This window comes from Anopheles darlingi, chromosome 2 (genome assembly GCF_943734745.1).
Source record: "Anopheles darlingi chromosome 2, idAnoDarlMG_H_01, whole genome shotgun sequence".
Classification (NCBI taxonomy): domain Eukaryota; kingdom Metazoa; phylum Arthropoda; class Insecta; order Diptera; family Culicidae; genus Anopheles; species Anopheles darlingi.
This window is the reverse complement of record NC_064874.1, coordinates 78,848,557-78,869,641: the sequence shown is the minus strand read 5'-3', so window position 1 is coordinate 78,869,641 and position 21,085 is coordinate 78,848,557. Positions and strand designations below refer to the sequence as shown.

Here is a 21,085-nt window from a genome sequence, read left to right as displayed (position 1 = left end):
AGCAGTGCATGGTGCGTGTTAAGGGGTGGTGGTGGAGGTGGTGGTGGTCCACGGGGTGGAACGTGTTTCGATATTTTATTATAGAATCATCATCGTGCCTTCCGCACCCTACCCTTTCCTACACGTCGGATCGGATTGCACCCTTCGCATCATTGGTGCTGGTGGTAGTGAGTGCTGCTACCAGCGCTGCTCATCGCTCAACGCGTCGGTGCAGGGTGCGCCTACCCTGGCACCTGTTCACCAGACCAGGCCAGGCCAGACCAGGGGCCAGGGAAAACCCCCACGGGGAGCGAACGCCAACGCGAACGCGAATGAACAAAAAAAAATCCCCTCCGTTGGGGAACGCAAAAAAAAAACCGCTGGAAACGGAATACGCCACGCGGCGCATAAAATCACCCCTCGAAAGGGGATGGGGCGGGTTGGGGGTGGTATTTCGCAAAAACGCACCCCCCCCCCCCCACCCGCACGCATCCACCCCCACCGACCAACCCTCCCTTCGATGATGACTGTTGAGCGACATACACACGCACGCACACACACATACACACACACACGTACAGGGTAGCGCGTCACAGCAGTGTCGTGCCACGCCAACGGTGTGGCACGCTAAGGACACGCTGCTGTTGCTGCTGTTGCTGCTGCTGTTGTTTGGTGCTGGGCTCAGTGTGCTCACCGCATGAGCCGTCGGTTTTCGTGTTGGCGTGGCGTGGATAAGGACCGGAATGTTCGACGAGGAAGAGAGAGAGAAAGAGAGAAAGGGAAGGGAAGGGGTCCGGGGATCGGAAATGGTGCGAGGAGAGGAGAAGGTCGACAAAGCCGTCGCCTCGGGGCACTTCTGTGCGGTGGATAGCAGCAGCAGCAGCAGTAGCAACAACATTCCTGGTAGCACCACTAGTCCTGGATAGTGGTCCAAGAAGGCATTCGTTTGGTGGACAAACTTGGTACACAACCACGGAGTACTAGGATGTGAAGCAGATGATGAAATTCGGCAAAAAAGATTCTTGCTGTTGCTAATCAAAGTTCACCAGAAAACCGTCGCACAACGCGACATCGCGTTTTTTATGTGCTAAAAACAACAAAAAACATCGTAGAAAGTGTGTTTCGCACATATAAATCAAATAAAATGAAAAAAGTACAGCAACCGAACACAGTTCCCTTTCAAAAAGTCATTTAAAACAATTAGTGCGGCACGAATATGGATCGCCCCTTTTTTGGCCACCGACCGGGCGCCACCCGAAACCATTGTGATTGATAAAGCTGGATGGCAACCGCCGGCACGCTCTCTGTCGGACCGACGGACGGTCGGTCGGTCGGTCGGTCCCCTCGGTCGGTCGGTCCGCCTCGAAGGTTCCCCGGCTCTCGGTAGGTGGAGGTGGAGTGAGGATTTCATCGCTTGTTGGCTCCCTTTTGCGGACGAGTGCACCGATGGCGCGCAGCAGAAGCGCCACCCTCGCTCCCCTTCGTTCTCGTCGTCATCATCGTCCTGGCTGTGTGTGTGTATCTAGCTGTGTGCCTGGCTGTGTGTGCATACACCGCACGGCACGTCCATCGTTCCACTTCTCACCTCGCACTCTCTCACTCTTTCTCATTCGCTCTGTTTTTCTCTCTCTTTCTAGCCACCTTGAGGTTCGTTCAATCAAGCAGCACCGCGGTGGCAGCGTCCGGACCGACCGACCGACCGACCGAACGGTCCCGTGTGATGATTGCTCATTTGTTGTCTCGTTTTTGCGCATCCAATCCCCCGGCCGTCGTCGTCGTCATCGTCGTGCGTCTGTTCGACCATCCTGGTGGCTCTCTCTCTCACTCTCTCTCATCGAGCGCTACTGTTCTATCTCTCTCTCTCTCACTCGTACTCACTCCCTGGGATAGGGGGAGGGCGCGCGCGTTGGGAAGCAATTTTTCTCCCAGGCGCGTGTCAGTCGCAAGGATTTCCCACCGCACACGCTATCGAAAGCCGTACCACCGCGCACCACCACCGCCGCCGCACGCTTTTCCCCCTCACGGTGTACCGATCCCAACCAAACCATTTCCTGTCGCACCGCACCGCGCCGCTCCTGGGTTGGTTGGTCGGTTGGCTGGCGGATTCACCTTGTGGTGATGGTGATTGCTCACCGCACCGCACCGCACCGCACCATCTCACCCAGCACCCTTCCCCTTCGCCCGGCGAGCACGCTCTCACTCATCAGACTCCGGTTCGGCTCCGGTTCGGCCGCGGTTCGGTCGGTCCCGGCCGCGGTTCGGGTTCGTGTCCTGTGCGTGGTCCCACCACGGTCTGCCAGTGGCCGCTCGAAAGGATCCTCCGCATTCGGTGGCGTGTGTCCGGACGTGAAGGCAGCCGTTTCGAAAGGGAACCGAAGTGAGCCAGTGAGCAACGTGAGCGTGAGACGTAGAATTACGTCGTCGTCGTCGTCGTGGAACTGTTGAAAGCGCTGAGCGATGCACCGAGTAGGCGACCGCTGGTTCGCCAGGCCTGCTACTGTTGCTGTTGCTGTTGGAGAGTGTTGTTGTGATTGATGTGCCGCGGTGACATCTTATCGGTGGCATCGCTAAGTGATTTGTGGTTCGGTTTTCGCTCTATCTGTGCCCGCGCGTGTGTTGGTGTGTGTGTGTGTGTGTGCACGTGAAATAGGGAAAACGAAATACAATTAGCCGCCCACCACCGTTCGGCAATTAACTAATTAGTGCTAAACTCCCACAGCGCGATGCCGGGCCAGTGATTAATTGCGAACGGGAACTCGGGAGCGGGATCGCGGGTCGCGGACCGCATTTTTTTGGTTCGTGAAGCTTTCGCGCGGTCAAACTGTCAAATTTCCGCCGGAAATCGTCGGAAACTGCCGGGCACCACGGTTCAGGGTTAATGTCGTGTCGTGAAAGGGGCCCACGACACCGGTGTAGTGTGAGAACCGAAAATTAGCCAAAAAGTTGTAGTTGATTTCATAATAAAAAGAAAAACTGCTCCGTTCCACTTCGTTAATTAAGACATTTTTTCCGGAGGGAAAGGAGGCCGAGTTGGTAAACATCGAATTTAAAAATCATCCCCCCTCCCTCCCGTGAGAACTGCGTGAAAAGAAGTGATTAAAACACACGTGGCTCTACTGGTACGAAACGAACGATCAATCAAAGGTGGGCCACAGTGGGAGGCACGTCCTCAGCTGGTGGTGACTATCGGGCATCACCATCGGTGCGCGCGCGCCCCAAAGGATAACGATCACCCTTTCCACTGGCACAGGGCTCTGGACACTTCAGCGGTCAGCAGGAAAAGAAGCAAAACGGACGACGGAAAGCATCCGACTAACAGGTAGGTGGCACCAAGCATCCGACTAACAGGTAGGTGGAAATGAAGGGGGGGGAGGGGCGCGCGTGCGACGTGACTCGACCTCGATGCCACCCCAGTAATCCCTTCCTTTCCTGGACTACACCGAGGAAAGAGGGAAGACCGGGATGAGGGATGAGGGTGGCGGGAGTTGGCTAATCCCTTTGGCGTTACCCGAGATGCCTGATGCCGGTGATTAGAGTCCACCCTCGCACCCCCCCCCCCCCCCCCATCCCCTCGACCAACACCCTCCTTTACGCTTCTTCTTCCTATTCTTCGCAAAAGTCAGACATTGGGAGCGAGGAAGCAAGTGAGAAAGCTAATACACACACACACACATACACACAGCCAGAGAGCCAGAGCGGTAATACAGGGGTGTGTGTGTGAGGGGGGTTGGCGGGGTGCATAATTTTCCACGACCAACCAACCGGCGGCACCTTACATCGCCCTCCTCACCCCCTCGGCATATTTGCCGACAAGAATATCCGGCGTATGGCTAGCGAGGGTGCGACACTGGCTCAATCCTCCCACCCCCAGGAAAGGGTGTGTTTAACCCCCGTCTTGCTCTCCCTCTCGCTGTCTTCCACACCCACCAAGCGCGTGCCAGTGAGCGCGCTCCCGGCATGCCACTTAATCCCTTCGGACCATAAAAAGAAAATGAGCGTAAAATCATAACCAACTCCCCCACCACCCCAATTGCCCCTCTTCTTCTGCTGCGTGGGACGAGACTGTTGTTGTTTGTCACGTTCCTTCGTGGCCGCAAACCCCCACCCCCCAACCGCGCAAGACCTGGAGCCGCTGGAATGTGCGAGCGCGAAAAGGGAAAGCCCCACGACCCGCGAGTCGTATCTGAGGTCGTCTGGGCGAACGGCGAACGGACCCGTTATCCCTTTTTGCCTCCCTCCCGTCCATCATCTCCATTCCGGCCACCCACAGGGGGATTTTGGGTGGAAAAAAGGTTCCCGGGGACCAAAAATCTGAATTGAATATAAAGCGAGCGAGCGAGCGAACGAGTGAGCGTCACCAAGACGGGAGGAGAAGTGGGGTAAGGATACGCACCCAAAAGGGGGAAGCATGGAAAGATCGTCGTTGCCACCGCACAACGCAAACACCTTCACCGTGTTCGAGCAACAAACAGCAAAAGACGAGAGAGAGAGAGAAGAAAAAAAAGGATTTTCCCGTACCGACGATGATGAGGACCAACGGAAATGGAGGCGCACCGCATGGGGTGTTGGGGACGCGGAGGAAATGGATTTAGCAAATGGGACCGGGTGGATGGATGCTCGCTCGCGCGGTGCGTTGATGCCGATGAACGAAAAAAAAAAGGAACCCAACATCCGCCCGACATCCGAGAAGCGAAACCGAACAAAGCAACCGGGAAAAAAAAGATCGCAAAAAAAAAGGACGAAATGTCCTGTGGCCTACTCAAGCCAAGCGCACCTCACGCCTACCGTGATCGATGAGATGAGGAATGATGAAACATTGGCTCGTGCTGTGGGCGCGTGCTGCTCGCGATTCCTTTTTTTCTCACCACTACACGGTCCCGGCACCCCACCACCCCCTTTTGGGGTCGAACCGTACGCGCCCGGGGTTTTGGATGGTAATTGGTGGATGGTAGCGGAGCTGACCGCATAGCAGGCTGGACAACGTTCGCGGAAAACCGAACGAAAGGATGGTTTTTGGGCTGCACTGGACATCCGCATCGCGCGCCCTCTCTCTCTCCCACGAAAGCACACATACACACACACGCACAGCCACCCTCATCTATAATCTGGTCAGCTCGTTTCCCCTTGGTATGTGTGTGCGTGTGTGTGCACTTAAAGCAATCAGTCATCCGGCCACAAACCATCATCGTCGCGCAGTGTTCGCGGTAGCGATGCTGTTTGGGGTGCGCGACCTCACAGCCTACTTCCCTTTTTGGGTGGAGCTGGATTAAAGGGAGGTGAGGATGGAGCTGAGTAGCACATCCTTCCGGCACATCTACCCACACGCACAGGTTCGCGGCCAGCGGGCGGCCGTTTGGGTTTGGAATAAAATTTACAAGTTCATGACTTGGCTATTTGTCATTCCGGACCCCCCCCCCCCCAGGGGGGTGGTGCTACTGTGTGGGCGTTCCAGGCGCCCGGTGCGCATCCTGCCACCCGCCAGCCGCCACTGTCTGTCAGGTGCTGGCTGCCGGCGACGGGATCGGTTGATGATGGTGACCGAGATCCGATTGGACTGATTATCGCGCTCACTCTCTCTGTGTCTCTCTCCCTTTTGCTCTCTCTCTCTCTCTATACTGACAATCGCCATCATCTTCAGCGCTGGTGGTTCGTTCGGGGATGACGCAAGGGAGCTAGACACCGGCAATCCTGCAACTGATGTGAAGCACATCCTTCATCCAGCAGCAATCCTTCAGAGTGGAACAACGGAACGGAGCAGGAGAATGGGGCAGGTGGCCCGAGAGGGGTCATGCCCTTTTAACCCACCGGATCGTGAGCAGCTCGCGACCGGTACAACGGTACACCACCTCGCGCGACTGATGCTGGCTGGAGACATGACGGTGTCGTGCTGCTGGTGCTGGTGCTGGATGTCCGATGTTATCGAGTTGGCAGCTCGTTTCCCATCGCGCTCGCACCTCCACCACACCATGCCCATTAGCTAGCAGCACTTTTGCTTCAGCGACCGTCTACCGGTCGGTTTGGACGGTTGTCTGGCTCGTTCTTAGCCGCACCGGTGTACAGTAGTGGACAGAATGGAAGCAACAGGAATGTGTTGGTTGGATGGCTTAGGGGTGGGAGTGACACTTTTTTGGGGTGGTTCACGAATATGTTGTCGCAGGTTGCACGTTACACGATGGCCGGGATCTGTTGCTTCGATTGCAGCGTTGTTTCTTTATCGTATTGTCGGTTAAATTGAAGCGATCATCTCAAACTATTTACGTGGCATACTTTGATGGTTTTTTTGTGATTAGTTACTTGTAGCAAATCGCTGTTCAACTGTCGAATGAGCTGTCCGAAGGATCGGAAAAAAAGAAACGAAAAATGGAATTTTGCAAAATGGTTATTCTAGTGTCAATGTCCTTCAACAGATGTTTCTATTTGATTCCAAATGCGAGCTACACACGCACAATATTATTACTTTGATTTATTCGGCACCTGCTATATAGCTTAAAGTGACTGAACATACGCTAAATAAATCAAACCAACCTTAGAGTATTGACCAATAATATTGCGCTTGTGTATCTCTTTTAAGCCTTTTTTATATTATTATTATTATTATTATTATTATTATTGTTATTATTAGCTCATCATATATTAAATGCTGGTAAAGGCAAAAATATGTTTCTTAATTAGAATAAAAAAACGAAAAAGAAAAATTGTGAAAACTGTGTCTAAACAAACGTTACTTCGAATTTATATCATACACAAAACAGAATGTCCGGGAGCTAAGTAACTATTCTAACTTCAGTTTTGTTTTGAGATTCGTATGGAACTGTACATATGATTGCTCAAAGTTTAGTTAATTTTGCAAAGTATAGCAAAATAACCCTTCTAATCTAAAGTCCGCCCGTGTAGCATCGCAACCGTCACCGACTGTTGTTGGCGGGCGCCGGGTAAAACCACAAAATATGCTCGTACGCACCGGCGGCATTAGAGACACCACCACCACCCACCGGCAGGAGGCTACCATCGTGCTCACGCGCGCGCCCACGTGTGTGTGTGTTTGTGTGTGTGTGATGGTGCTGGTCCTGGGTCGGTGAATTCATTTATCTTCCTTCGACCTCGACCTGACACATCCTGTTGGCCGTCCTGGGCATCGCGCACCGGCCGATCATCGAGGCCACATCGTCGAACGGCATCAGCCCCTTCCAATGATGGTTCATCCTTTTCCTCATCTCACCTCCCACTGCCCTCGGTAGCATGATGTGGCCGAAGTGTTGTGTCATCGGCACACACACAGACAGACGCAGACACACTGATTGGGCTTATTTTCCGGTCACTGCGGCCGCTGGTGCCCGCTGGCGGTGTTTGCTTTTCGGTTTTCTTTTTGTTTTCAATTTATTCCGGATCGAATTCGGATCGCGTGGGCAGGGGCTCGCTGCTCTTTTTATCCTTTTCCAGGGATCCTTTCAAGCTTCAGGTGATTTTTGCTTTGTTTTGGTGAGGCAGATTTTTGGGGAATTTGTTATGAATTTCTATGGAACTTACTGAAAGAATAATTGTCACACTGGAAAATGATGGTTAGCAAATTAGTTGACATTCATCTATTAAGCTTCAGAGAGCTGTCCTTGTTTCAGCATTCCAGCATTTTATCCAGCGACTGGAATGTTGGAATGGAATGCTGCCGATGGAATTCGATGCCCCCACACATTATCAAAAACGAGAATGTCCCTTTTTAACAATAAACCATCCGTTTACAGGAGTTAATTACTATCAAAGAGCATATCTGCTCGCTGCTGCTGACGCATTGTAATCACACCCATCCTACTGGGAGGGGGAAATGTATTCGATTATCGAATCGATCTCGCATCGAATAGAATGAAATTAAATTAAATATGAGGCAGTGGCTGACGAATGATCCATTTTGGAACTTCAGTAAATGGTGAGACCTCCTACGTGCTCTCATTTCAAAACCGCGATGTAACTAATACTCCCCCGCCTTGGCATGCTTTTTCGCAAATTAACCCGGATCCCTTGTGTGTGGTTGTGTGTGTGTGTCCCGGGGCCAGCAGTGCCCTCCAAAACCCCAAAAAAATAAAGAACGAAACAGAAGCGTGGACTACCCACGTCCCATTTTCACCGAAACCACGGAGAAGCGATCGTGGGATCGAGATTGTGCGTCGTCCGGAGACCAGACCAGGGCAGACCAGACCATGGCGTGGCCCCCACTTTTCGCCTGGCATTTGAATCATTTATAATACCCGGCTTCCCATCCGCCGGAAGCGAGCGCGTCCAGACCGGAAGCGAGCGCGTCCATCACACTCTCGCGTGCGGTCGACCATCTCGCACCCCCATCCGCCCACCACCACCACCACCACTTGACCGCTGTTGACCGACCTGGAGACCGCAGAAAAAAACCGGGCGCAACCTCCCTCCCCCACCCAGCCCGCAGGACAAAGGAAAACAACCGAAACCGGAAAGCGAAACAGAAGAAGTAGAAGAAGGAGAAGCAGAAGAAGAAGAAGGTGTAAAAGGTTTTTCTGAGGCCGACCGAAAAGGAGAAAATGGGGAGACCAAAAAAACAAAGAAGAACGAGAAGCAGCAGATGATGATGGCGGCGGAAAACTTGAGTTCCAGCCGGGGGCCGATGGCCAAACAAAACAAAAAGCGAAACGCCAGCGAAGGGCGAGCGAAGAGCGAGCGAAACAAAAAAAAAACTGGAGAAAATGTGTTCCAACGGTCCACCACTTGGCAGTGAACCAAGCATAAGAAGGTCCATCCGTTCGTCCGTCGGTTGGTTGGTCGGTTGGCTGGCTGGCTGGTCGTCCGCTTCGGTCAGGTCGTGCCGGGATGCTTCCGGTTTGCAGGACGAAGAGAAGGGGATGGAAAAGAAGAAGGAGAAGGGGAGAAGGTTGCGTTTCCGTTTCGTTCTAATTTAATTAGAACGCCTCGCACCATTTTCCCCTCCCGGCGTTCGGTTGCTCGTTGCTTCTGGTCGTCGTCGTCGTCGTCGTCGTAGTCGTGGCTTTCCAGTTCACTCACACCACACCGACCCTCTCTCTCTTCTCATCAATAATTCCACCCACCCACCCACCCACCCAACGGGCGGACCCCGGGGCCACAGCCACCCTCGTTTGTTGGCAGGTTACCCAAATGGTGGTGGCAAAGTGGTGGTAGTGGTGGTGGGATGCGAAGGATGGGAATGTCCGGAATTTGATTTCCACAACCGCACACACACACACACACACACACACGCTCGGAGAAGACAAGGAAGGGGTACTGGCTGGTGGCTGGTGAGCAAGACGGGAGGACGTTTTGTTTTCCTCCCGCCCTACCCACCAACACCAAGGCTCTAGGGATCCCTTACCCCCCGGGAGGGGTTTCACCGTCCTCGTTGGTTTCTCTCATCACCTTCGTGTGTGTGTGTGCGAGCATCTGTATGTGTGTTTTGTTTCTTCTTTTTGCTGCTCCTTGCTGTTGTTCGCATTTAATTTATCCTTCCTTCCTTCCTACACGGTCTCCTACGGTCCTGGGGCCACCCAGGAGAGAAACACATCCAGGAGCCCAGGACCGTGGACCAGGACCGTCGAGAGCTTCATCTCGACCAAGCAACCATCGTCGTCGTTGCCGTTGCCGTTGCCGTTGTCGTCGGGGCGACGATCGAAGTGGGCTCAGGTTGTTATGGTGGCGAGACCGCATACACCAGCACATGTGCACACACACACGCACACACAGCAGACGCGCTACAACAACGTCGAAGCGCTCGGGGTCTGCACTTGTCAACTGTCAGGGCACACGCCAGGCTCGTAATTCATCGCCCCCAGACAGCAGCGCAGCACCGCAGTCGACGCGAGGGTGTCGAACGAGGGAGGGAGGGATGTCCCACCTACAACACCTCCCTGCCCCTCCCCCCACCGATCCGCCCGTTCGGAAAAGTTTCGATTCTCTCGATATCGTTCAGGGAACGAAAGAAAGGAAGGAAGGAAGAGCGGGGCATCGTCATCAGTTGAACGTCGATCGGCGAGGATGGTGACGGCCACAAGCGGTGGAGAGGGGAGGGAAGGCAGAGGAAGGAGCAGAAGAAAGACGAGGACAAGGACGATGGCGTGCGCGAGAGGCGCTCGCGCTCTGATCCTTCGCCACCGTTTGGCTCCTTTCGCTAACTTTTACCAGCAAACTTCTCTCCCCCGCCCACCACCCACCACCCCCTCCCTTAGTCTCTAATTTCGTATTCCTTCTCCACTCCCTCTCACCGTCGCCACCTCACGCTCACGCTGTGGATAGCACCTTTACGTGTCCGTGTCCTGTGTCTCGTGGAGGGGTGGGGGTGGTTGTCGTGCCGAGGGTGATAACGACGACGGCTGCTACTCCTCTGAGTGGGTTTGCCACAAACAGACACACATACACGCACACAGGCACACACAGTCACACGGCTTCATCACTTATTTTGCCGAGGGCGTTCGCTGCTGTTGCTGCTGCTGCTGCTGGTCTGGCGTTGGCTGCGGTGTCCTTTGCTCTTTCTCTCTCTCTCTCTCTCTCTCTCGCGCGCTCTCCTTCTTGCTGCGTTTCCAACTTTTCCAAGTGAGCAATGGCGCTGGGGTTGGCGCTGGTAGCCGGTAGCTGGTGGTGGGGCAAACAATTTTTCTTCTCGACACCCTCGCCGAAGCACGGACCCGCGCATCGTGCCCACTCCGCTTCTCCGCTGGAACACCCCTTCTGCTGAACGGCAGCCTGCTTGGATCTCCTTCCATTTTTATTTTTTGTTTTTGGCCCGAGAAGGGAAACTTTTCTTGTTTTTTCGTTGCTCCACTCTCTCTCTGCCGCTGCTGTTGTTGTTGTTGTCTCCGCACACACACACACACCGCGACTTCTTCCTTCACCTTTGTTTTCGACGCCTACTTCGTCGTCTGGTCTGTCAACTGCCCGTGTCCGTGTGACTCCGCCGGTACAGCTTTCAGCTGTCCTAGCACAACGGCAGCGTTGGTGGGGCGATTGATGGCAGCGATTGAGGTTATGTGGACCCTACGCAAGGGTTCAGCGGGGAAAAGGGAAGGACGAGTGGTAACTGATACGCGCCGAACCGACTGAACCCGCTGGGGACGCTGTCAGGGCCAGAGTTTCGTTGTTGTTTTTTTTTCGTTGTCCTTTTCGAGGTCGAACACATTTGTCTTGCCATCGGAGCACCAGTGGAGTGTGCCCACGAAAGGGTCTGGACAGTGGCCAACAGTGACGCTCGATGGTGACAACGCACCGGACACGCCACACACCAAAACAGGGAGCAAAAAGCGAGTCCGCGAGTGACGCGCGCGCGTTCGCCTCCAGTTCCTTTCTTTCTGTTGCTGTATCTGTATGTGTGTGTGCGTCGATGGGCGACGAAAATGAAATATGGCTCTGCTGGAGTTCGGCGAGGAGGGCGGCCACCAGCAGTTAACCGATTGCCACCCAAAACCACCTGCTCCTCGTCCTCCTCGTGCTCGATGACGACGACGACGTCGCGCGTCATGCTCGGAAGCTCAATCAGTGCTCAACTCTCACACCATGCTTGGGGGGGGGAGGTGCCAACCACCTGCCATGGCACGGCACCGGTAGACGTGTCAAACCACCGGTGGGTGGTGTGGGTGGTCGATGGTTCGCTCGCTCGCTCGCTCGCTCGCTCTCCCTCTCTCGCACACTTCACGCGCCAATCGTAATCCAGAGCCGTTGGCGCGCGCTCAGGTGAAGACAACAACACGCAACGCAATGGGTGAACGGCGGGGCACGAAGTGGGGGGTGGGGAGAAGGATGGAAAGGGCAAAACACCATCCGCTTATTTACCATCCCCCCCCCCCCCCCACTTTTCCTCCCTTTGAGGTCTCCCATCGAGTGCGCTGCGTGCTTCCGGTTTGGGGCGTTATAGTTTGAATGGCGGTAGAGGAATGGGGGGGGGTCTGAAGTGGGTCGGACGGTCGCACTTGACTGGCGCCACCAGGAGACACACACGCACGCACGCACGCACACAGGGCTGACACTCCAGTTTTGGGGTCGGTAGCAGGGAATGGAACGGGCACAACACACATACATACACACACACACACACAAGAGTGCCGCCGGCCCCATGGCATGGTGTCGGTTCCGGTTTCATGGATGGGGGGGGAGAAAGGGCGAAGCGGAAGTGGAACCCAGGGGATAGGGGTTGGGGGTCATGTTGACGGACGGCTTCTAAGGGAAGGGGTGGGAGCAAGGGAGGGAGGTAACTAGGGTGACTTGGTTTCCGCCTCGTTTTGCTTGCGTTTGCCTTCATCGTCGTCGTCATCGTCATCGTCATCGCCTGGCTGGCTGGCTGGCTGGCTATCATGAGCCCAGGTCAGAGTGCCCCTGGTCGGTATGGACCGATCGTTCCTTTTGACGTTCCAGCCATACAGTGGTGGACCGAGTGTTTGGTGTTAAACCGGGGGAGGGATCGCTTTTCCGCGGGAAATTCACTCAAAGTATAGGCGCGTATTTTGCAGAAAATTGTTTGACAGCCGCTGCGCATAGTAACCGATGCTTTTGCACACAATCTAATGATAGATGTCAAACAGGAGCGGGCTTGCTTTGATTAATACTTTCAAAAAAACACATTTTTTAGAGTAGTAACAAGAAAGAAGCAGACAACTAACTGGGGGCAGTAAGTAAAAGAAAGAACGGTCTAAAAACATGTTTACAAGCAATCCAATATCATGACAATACAGACAGCAACTTGCATACAATCTATTAGTTATTGTTCTACCAAAAAGGATAAAAATATGAATGAAAGTTTATGACAGGCTTTTTGGTTTTTTTATTGCTTATGAAAAAGAATTTCCATATTTGATTCATGTTACTTTGACAAATTTATTTGTTATATTCTTTTTATTAGTTCCACTTCGTCACATTGTCTTGTCTCGTGTTTCAAAAACAGTTCCTTTGCTTTCTTTCCTTACTTCCAATACTTTCGGATTAATTCCGAAACTATGCTAATCCCACCAAATAGTTTACTAATTACTTACATAAATCTAACAAAACTTCACCAACTTACATAAATCATCAAACGGAGGAGAAAAACGTGTGCTTCTACACTTCTACTGGTACGGCCTCTCACTGTACGCAGTTATTCGCAGAGAGGAAAACTCCGGAAAGGACGGGCCTTCTGTCTGCCTTCTGGCGCGCACGGCACACGCCACGGCAACTTGCCGGTGCCGGTGCCCGATGCCCGATGCCTGAAGCCGGTGCCTGATGCTGCTGCCGGCTGCTGTTGCTGCTCTACCTCAGTCCACGCCAGCAACAGCAGCAGCACCACCATCGCCATCACCCCGCGTGCGGTTTGGTGAGCACGGCATCCTGCTGCTTCCGAACCCCCACCACTCCACCCACCACCCACCACCACCACCTCACGATCTATCGCACCACGTGCCACGCCACTCGACTCGACTCAACGTGGGGCACACAACCGAACGTGCCATCGGCGATGTTGAGCGGAGAAGAGAGAACGCGAGAGGGTGTGACAGGGTGTGGCAGGGTGGCAGGGGGTTGCTGCTTTTTCCGGAGCCACAATGAGCCGAGGCACTCGACGACGACGACGAGGACGACGATGAGGACGAAACCGGCGTCGACGCAGCGTGTCGGTGCCAACCCCTCGCTGTCTAGTGTTCCGTTGTGCGTGTGTATCGGCTGTGTGTGTGTGTGTGTGTTTGAGGGTCGCGCGTGCACACCGAAAACGATTACCAGGAATGTGGCCAAAGGTGGCGGGGTGAGTTGGATGCGGTGGGTGGGTGCACCACCCCCTGTCCTTCTCCCTTCACCCCGAAGCACGATGCTGAATTTAACGAGGGTGAATAACGCGCGCGCGATGTTTGACTCACACCCCCCTCCAGCCCGGCCTCACATCCCTCTGCTCTGTTCCCTCCGCTAGTACCACAAAAACACCCCCCCCCCTCCCTTGTACCTCCTTCCCTTTACCTACAACGCATTATGCCAGGAAATTCCATCGCCAGCGACGGTCGTCGGCGTCGTCGTCGCCGTCGCCGTCGCCGTCGCCAGCGTCGCCGTCGCAGGACGAAACTTTGAGCGACACCCACTGGGAGGTTAGCAGTGGGTGGAATTGTGGGGGTGGTGGTGTGGGTTCTAGTCGTGCGGTTGAATGTTGCCCTTTCCAGTGCCACCGAATTACGCTCCCTGCGCTCCATTCTCTCTCGCTCTCTCTCTCTCTCTTTCTCTCTCGCTCTTTCCCTCCGGATCAACATTATCCTCCCCCTGGCACGCTCATTCCTCTCTCTCTCTCTCTGCTTCACGTGCTGGTGATGCTTATGATCAACACCACTCGGGGGCAGAAGGCTCGAACCCCAACCCCGAATCCGGCACGCACCGTGTTACGGATCGGTTCGGTAAATCGGTGGCCCACGTGGGAGGGGGGTGAGGATGAACCCCGTCCTCCCTTACGTCATCCCCCTTTCGCCCTGGGCCCGGCGACGGAAGGTGATGATTCAGATAAGTGGCAGTAGCAGCAGCAGCAGCAGCAGCTCCGACGACGACGACGACGACGCCGATGGCATATCGTAGCGTGTGGCCGCACGTTGAACGCGCGTGGCATCCCTTCTCTCCCTCTCGGCAATGTAGAATGCTCGCCCCAGGACAACGACGACGACGACGACCGATGACACATCCCTCGACCTCACTCGCTGGCACACCCCCGGAGGGTGGTTCCAGCGTACGGTTTGATGCTTCTGGATGGTTTCTGTTTCGCCTTTTACTCGCTTCACCGTATGATGGGGAAGGTGGGTGTGTGAGTGGATGGGTGGGTGAGTTATCCTTCTTCCTTCTTCTCCGACGGAACACTGACGATAATGCGCCACAGTTCCACACGACCGGCAGCAGCAGCAGCAGCAGCAGCAACGACAATCCGAAGAGCTATCCAGCAGAAGAGTGTTGCGTCAAGAAGCCGTACCTTCGGCGCCGTTGACGTGAGGGATAGGGGTGGGGGTGAATAAAAGGGGGGGGTGGGAAAAATAATAATAACGCCACGGTGTCGAAGCGCGCGGTCTGCTGGCCCCTCGGTGTCGCCGTATTTTGATGGATCTCAAGCCGTCACCATCGTCCTTGTCGTCCTCGTCGTCGTCGTCTTAGTCGATGCTTTCGTCCTTTTGCTTCTTCTACTTCACGTGCTGATCGTTCGCGAATGACTTCCGCCCGGCGGCTTCCGGTGCCACATGCGTGCACGTGTGTGTGTTTGTATGTGTGTGCGATGTGCGTGCTTGTTTGCTCTTCTCGGAAGTGCTGAAGCAGGGGAAACCTCCGCCTCCGCCTCCCACTCTTAGCATCGTGACCTTTTTCGCCGCGATATGGTACTCGGCGCGTGGTGCAAGTGCACCAAATCAGTGCAGCTGCCTAGGGTTCTAGGCACCGGTGCCATACCGAGGGTCGAGGGTTGGTAGGCGTGGAGAGGAGGAACACGAGAGACTTGCTTGCTTGCCGTTCGTACGATAAAGCAGCTTTACGGTTTGGGGATTTTATTATTTGAGGCGAAACGAAGGCGAAACGAAAAAAGGGACGTCATCGGTAGAAGTTTTATGATTTTTCTTTCGTTTTTTTGATGAGCGTCTTTTTGGCGTCTTTTTTTGGCGGAGGTCCCTTTGAGGGCGGAAGTTGCGTCGCAGAGAGGGAAATAATTTTATCTTACGAAGCAAGTTGACGTCTTGCACGTATTTAGTAGTCTGGGAAAGGTGTGCGTCGGCTGTTTGCTTTTTGGGTTGCGTTAATCCGGCTAGTGTATCGAATAGATATGACCCGTAGAGGCTCACATCATTGAGCAATACAGACTCTGTACAATGCGTCGCTAAGAAAGCCAATCTACTGTTGAAGGGTGGCGTATTCGAGGAAAATGTTGGTTCTAATGTGGTGGAACTCATTTAAATGACTCCGCAGTCTCCATAAGTACACTCATGCATTTGCTGCTCTTTGGATGTTGATATCCTGACATGTAAATGTTTGAACTACAGTAAACTTCATGCTTAAGATGCTATATTCCATCTACATAAGATCACAAGAAATTTAAAATTCCATTAACTACAGAATCGTTATTAGAACCATATTTTATCTAAGACGATTGATGCTATGAAATGTATGCTGTCAATAGCAGGGTTTCTTTTGTTTTACTTTATTTTATTTGTGCTTTCGATCATTAGAACCCTCAACATCAACGTCTTTTGGTACTTTTTTTCTTCTTTTGTTGCTTTATTATTATATGATATGAGAAGTACTTCTTGGCATTCGTAGCAGATTAACATTCCTTAATCTGTATCCAAGTTCTGATAACCTCAACCATTTAGCAGAGTGGAGGGAAACTGTGTAGCAATTCACTTTAAAGTTCCATAGTCCGAAAAAGTATGATAAAGTATTAAACAAACCGAATCCTAAGTCAATGAGTTTGAGAACAGTTAATTAACACCTTGTTTTTTGCATTAATTAATTAATCAATTTAAAATCCTAACCATAGTACTTTATGGTAAAATCGAGATAACATTAATTTTTTAAGTGTTTTTGGCATACTGTGATGATTCAACTAATTCAAAACTCACCCAAAAATTGATCGCAAACAATAAATCTCTACCAATGAAGACTAGATGTGGCATTGAACGTTGAGATACAAGCAATTCGAATCGAAATAATAATGCCGCAAACACAGTAACCATGAGTACACGAACACGAGTTTAGTTTGCTTCCCACGATTAACGCGAACAGTACTTTGCTTCACAAATTCGCTTCTTCTCTGCCAAACCAATCAAAGCTACCGTTCGGAGCCGTTGTCCAGCCATTTCAACTAATCAATTTAGTGTTTTTCGCAACGTTTTAAGGTTTCCTCCCCCAAAAAAAAAAAACCCCAGATAACCAGAACCAGAAAGGCACGTTCAAGCTAACGCCACGAAACAGCAGAAATCCATAAAATCGTAAAACGAAAAACGCCACGGAACAAGGAAGACCAGCGTGAACCCCGAAGCTCCAATCCTGGGCGCGCCTTGCTGCGGACGGGCTCGACGGAATCTCTCGCTCGGAACGATATCTTCACTTCCACTTCTCTCGGGAGACGTAGACGGAGGGGCGAGCGCCGTGTTGCTCGCACGTTTGAGAATTAATGATTGAATCTACCCCATGCCCCTTGTCGCTGGTGCGACGTGTGCCGTGCGCTGCGCCAACGGAACCGATCCCAGGCCCGCGGCTCGCGGCGCGGACGGAGATCGTTAATTTCAGAAAATCGTTCTCCCCTTCCCTCCCCACGATTTGGTGGTTGAGGTTCGGGGGGTGGTGGGAGGAAGGTGGCTAGCAATAAAACTTCACCAACCGCTCCGACCCACCACACCACACTTCTCTTCCCACACACCGAGCATTCCCGCCGGAGCCAATTTGGTGTGCGGTAATTGTCCCGAGGCTACCTGCAGCACTCCACTCTTCCCATCACCCTGCGACAGGGTGTGTGTGTGTGTGTGACGACCCAGGGTGTGGGGGGGGGGCGGTGCGACAGAGACGATTATCGTTTTGCGGTACCACCCGACACCTAGGGTGGCCCATCGGTGGAGTGGGCGGAGAGGATGGGTGATTGGGAGTGGGGATTGGAAGAGGGTGCTCTGTGTACACTTTGAAGCAGTTTTCCCACTCACCACCATGGGGTTTGGGGGGGGGGGGTGGTTCACGCGGTGCAACATTGTAACCCCTGGGGTAGGGGGAAGGACAGAAGACAGCAAAACGAAGACCGAAGAGTGGGAGGGATGGGAGGGAGGGGAAGGCAAACATTAAACCCACCAAACGTCCCATCAGGAGGGGGCCAGGACCAGAGGGTGTTCCGCGGTGAGGACCAGCGTACGATGGGGACGGAAGTTTGAAAATTAAATTTATCGTCGTCCCTCCGTCATCGTCGTCGACGTCGTCGTCCTCGTCCTGGCGTCGTCGTCGTCGTCGTCCTGACGTCGCCGTCGTCGGTGGGACGCGAAACGATTGACTTGTTCTCCCGCCTCTGTCACGGCGGCACAGGAGAGGAGATGGAACGGTGGAGTAAAGGTGCAAAAGTCACATCTTTCTCCGGGAGATCCGGAGGGCTCAGGTCTCGGTCCTTTGCCGTTTGTCTGGCCACCACCGCCACCACCGTCACCACCATGAGATGATAAATCATCGTCATCATCTTCCGTGGGAGAGACAGATGGCGCGAAGCTGATGGTGACTGATGCCGGATTGGGAGCGCATCTGCGGAGCCTCGGATCCCTGGGCCCGGGCTCTGGGAGTCCGGGCGGTTGCTGGAGGAACGGTTAGTTAATTAGATGGCATAATTTATGGAGCCCAGCGCCCACTGTTCCCCGCTGGTGGTAATGCTCGTTAGCGGCGAGCATCACTCTTTCCAATGCTCTTCGGGGGGGAGGGGCGAGACACCGACCCTGTGTTGAGTGATCCTTTTGGAAGCAACAGCAGCATCCAGAAGCAGAAGCAGAAGGAGCAGTGGCAGTAGCAGCTGGTAATGTTGGTATGTTGGTATTGGAACTGTGATACCTGAATGGCCTTCGCTCATTCGCTAAATGGTTAATTGCCATAAAAGGTAAAAGGTAGCTTTACCCAAGCAAGGTGTGTCAAATGTGAGGTTATGGATTTCGCATTAAAATTCGTGGAAACCGTTTCAAACCCCTTTGTGGTGTCCATATACATATAGGATTGTGGTTTCATGACTTCAATGGACGTCGATTGGATGATTCTGAGGTTGATTTTTGGTTAATAGTCACCACTTGAAGGTCCCTATATAGCGCAAGTGACGAAGAACTCCTTATTTCAACGCTGGCGGTGATGGAATTCCCGAAGAATCTGTACCTCAAATATGATTCAAATGTGTGTCTAAATGGCGCCTTAAAAAGCTGGAGAAGTTTTCTTTATATATACTTCTTTATTTATTGAAAAAGTCTTGCATTTTGGTCTATCTAAACAAATATCCTTCAATTTTAAGTCACTCTAGGCTCTCCAAGTACAAGTTGTTTCTAACCCCAAAATGGTCTCTCCTTTCGTTACGGTATCGATTGAATCCATCGATAATGCCACTTGACTCCTTTTCCTCTTCTCTTCTGTTCCACCGTTTTTGGGCCATTAGTATTTCAGGGGAGAGTAGAGAAAGAATAGGACGAACCGCACCGAACGAACCAAGTCCCAGTCCAGGGCAGGGCCCCCACCCAGATGAGCAAATAAACATCTGCAGCAGCACCAGAAGCGGTGTACCTAACATCAGCCGTCCAACATCAAACAGAACGATCCGCCACCAACCAACCGCGACACTCCTTCTCGCTCCTTCGTTCCTGCCTGTCGCTAGACTTCTACGGTGCCGAAAACTTTTTGCCAGCATCCAGGAAGAGGACAAACGTTTAACCGGGGGCGTGAACTCCGTACAGCGTGAACCTTTCGCCTCGCCTTTCTTGCTTCCAGCACCGAGCACCGAGGGAGAATTAAATGTATATTTAAACACGGTCGGTGCACGGGATCCCTAGAGGGGCCCGTATGAACCGGAGGGAACGCCGGAGGAAGGGAGGGGCGTAGCAAGGATTAGCGTGACCTAATCCTCGACCGACCTTCCGTCACGGCGGCACGGAACCTGTTGGTTGGCGGTTGGTGGAAGCCGACTGGAAGCCGACTGGAGCCAATTTGGAGTGCGCGTGCCAAGATTAGCCTTCGGTAGACGTGCAGGCAGCCAGCCAGCCAGCCAGCCAGCCAGCGGGCGAACCCCTTTTCCTGAGGCACCTTCGACTGATGACGGTGGCACGTTGTCGTTTTGGGCTCAGCTGCAGATGATGTCCCGGTTGCGCTGACAACGCGAATCCGCTGCTCACACACACACACACACACGGACACGCACGAGGGAATTCGGGATTGTTGGGAATCGTTCCTCCCTCTCGGTTTTTCATTTTTCCTGATAGAGGTTTTTGCCGTCCTCCTCTGTTTGGGGAACAATTTCCATTTTCCAGTTTTTCTTCGTAATCTTTTTTTCGTGTAAAGTCTGCTGCTTCCTGTGTTGTGGTGACCTCGCCCTGCACTCCATGGAGTGGCATGAAAAACGATGTTCTAGTAGTGACTTCTCGTGCGGTTAACGCGCCCTGAGGGCAACGCAATCCACGCAAAATGGCATTAGAGCGTGCTGTCTCGAGTACGGAGAGGTGTGTGTCTGTATGTGTGCTTATACTACCATACCGAGTAGGTGTTGATGCCAGGCAGTTTGCTGGAAGGTAGAGGAGCAGAGTGCAGAACTCGTTTGTACCCTGCATAGCACTCAGCACTAGGTGACCGGCTGTGTCGTTGTCACGGTCATCACACGGTTCCACCAAGCTGGATATGCAGCAGAGCGCACACAGATGATGATCCGTCCGTCAGTCGACGTTGAGCATGGTGTGCACTAGCAGGACATCAAGCGCATGGATCGGTTTACTAGGCCCGGGAACCTGTGATAGTCGTGGCCACCGTACACCGGTCTGAGAGGTTTGCAAAGGGATAGCGAGATGAGTTTTTTTTTTATCTGCTTTAGAACCGACACATGTTTTTTTAGACGGTGCAGCATGCCGACACTGAAAACCAATCCATTTTTACTAAGTATATTAACTGCTTTACTCCAACTAATGCAGCCATATGTTTGATAAAAGTATGTTTTCCAGAAAGGTTTTCGTATGAATTATGCCTCCTTTGCCTTCAAACGTAGTAGATCATATGTTCGTAACAATCCAAGTACACATTTGAAATAAGGAATTTCCACCTTGAGATCTATAATAAAGGGAAAACAATTAGATTCCATAGAGAGTCTCATATACAGACATGCCTTAACAGAGCGCTGGTAAGGAATATTAAACATCTTAATATGCCTTAGCATATTACTTTGAAAAAGAATCGCTCAAGGTGTTTCAATGCATGCTGCTTTTGCTAAGCATCTTATTACTCCGTCTGGCAGATGGAAACTTTTCCTGAAAACTTCAATTTTATTTTCCATCCAAGCAACCCACAGCCCTCAGTTACCTGTCAAGCAGCGTGTGCGTGCCTTGAGTTGGTGCTGTAGCAGCGTAAAAAATTAAAAACGTGCCACCAAACGTTGAAGAAGTGTGAAAATGCGTAAAGCAAGCACCTGCTC

The 21,085-nt window shown here is 52.7% G+C and overlaps 1 protein-coding gene across 1 annotated transcript in view; it reads left to right on the top strand.

Moving 5' to 3' along the window:
* Positions 1–3,102: 3,102 nt before the first annotated feature.
* LOC125960043 (BRD4-interacting chromatin-remodeling complex-associated protein) overlaps positions 3,103–21,085 on the top strand; it is a 22,447-nt gene continuing 4,464 nt past the window's right edge. Inside the window, exon 1 of the mRNA XM_049693195.1 lies at positions 3,103–3,298. The gene's annotated coding sequence lies outside the window, so the exon portion shown is untranslated. The remainder of the gene's footprint in view (positions 3,299–21,085) is intronic.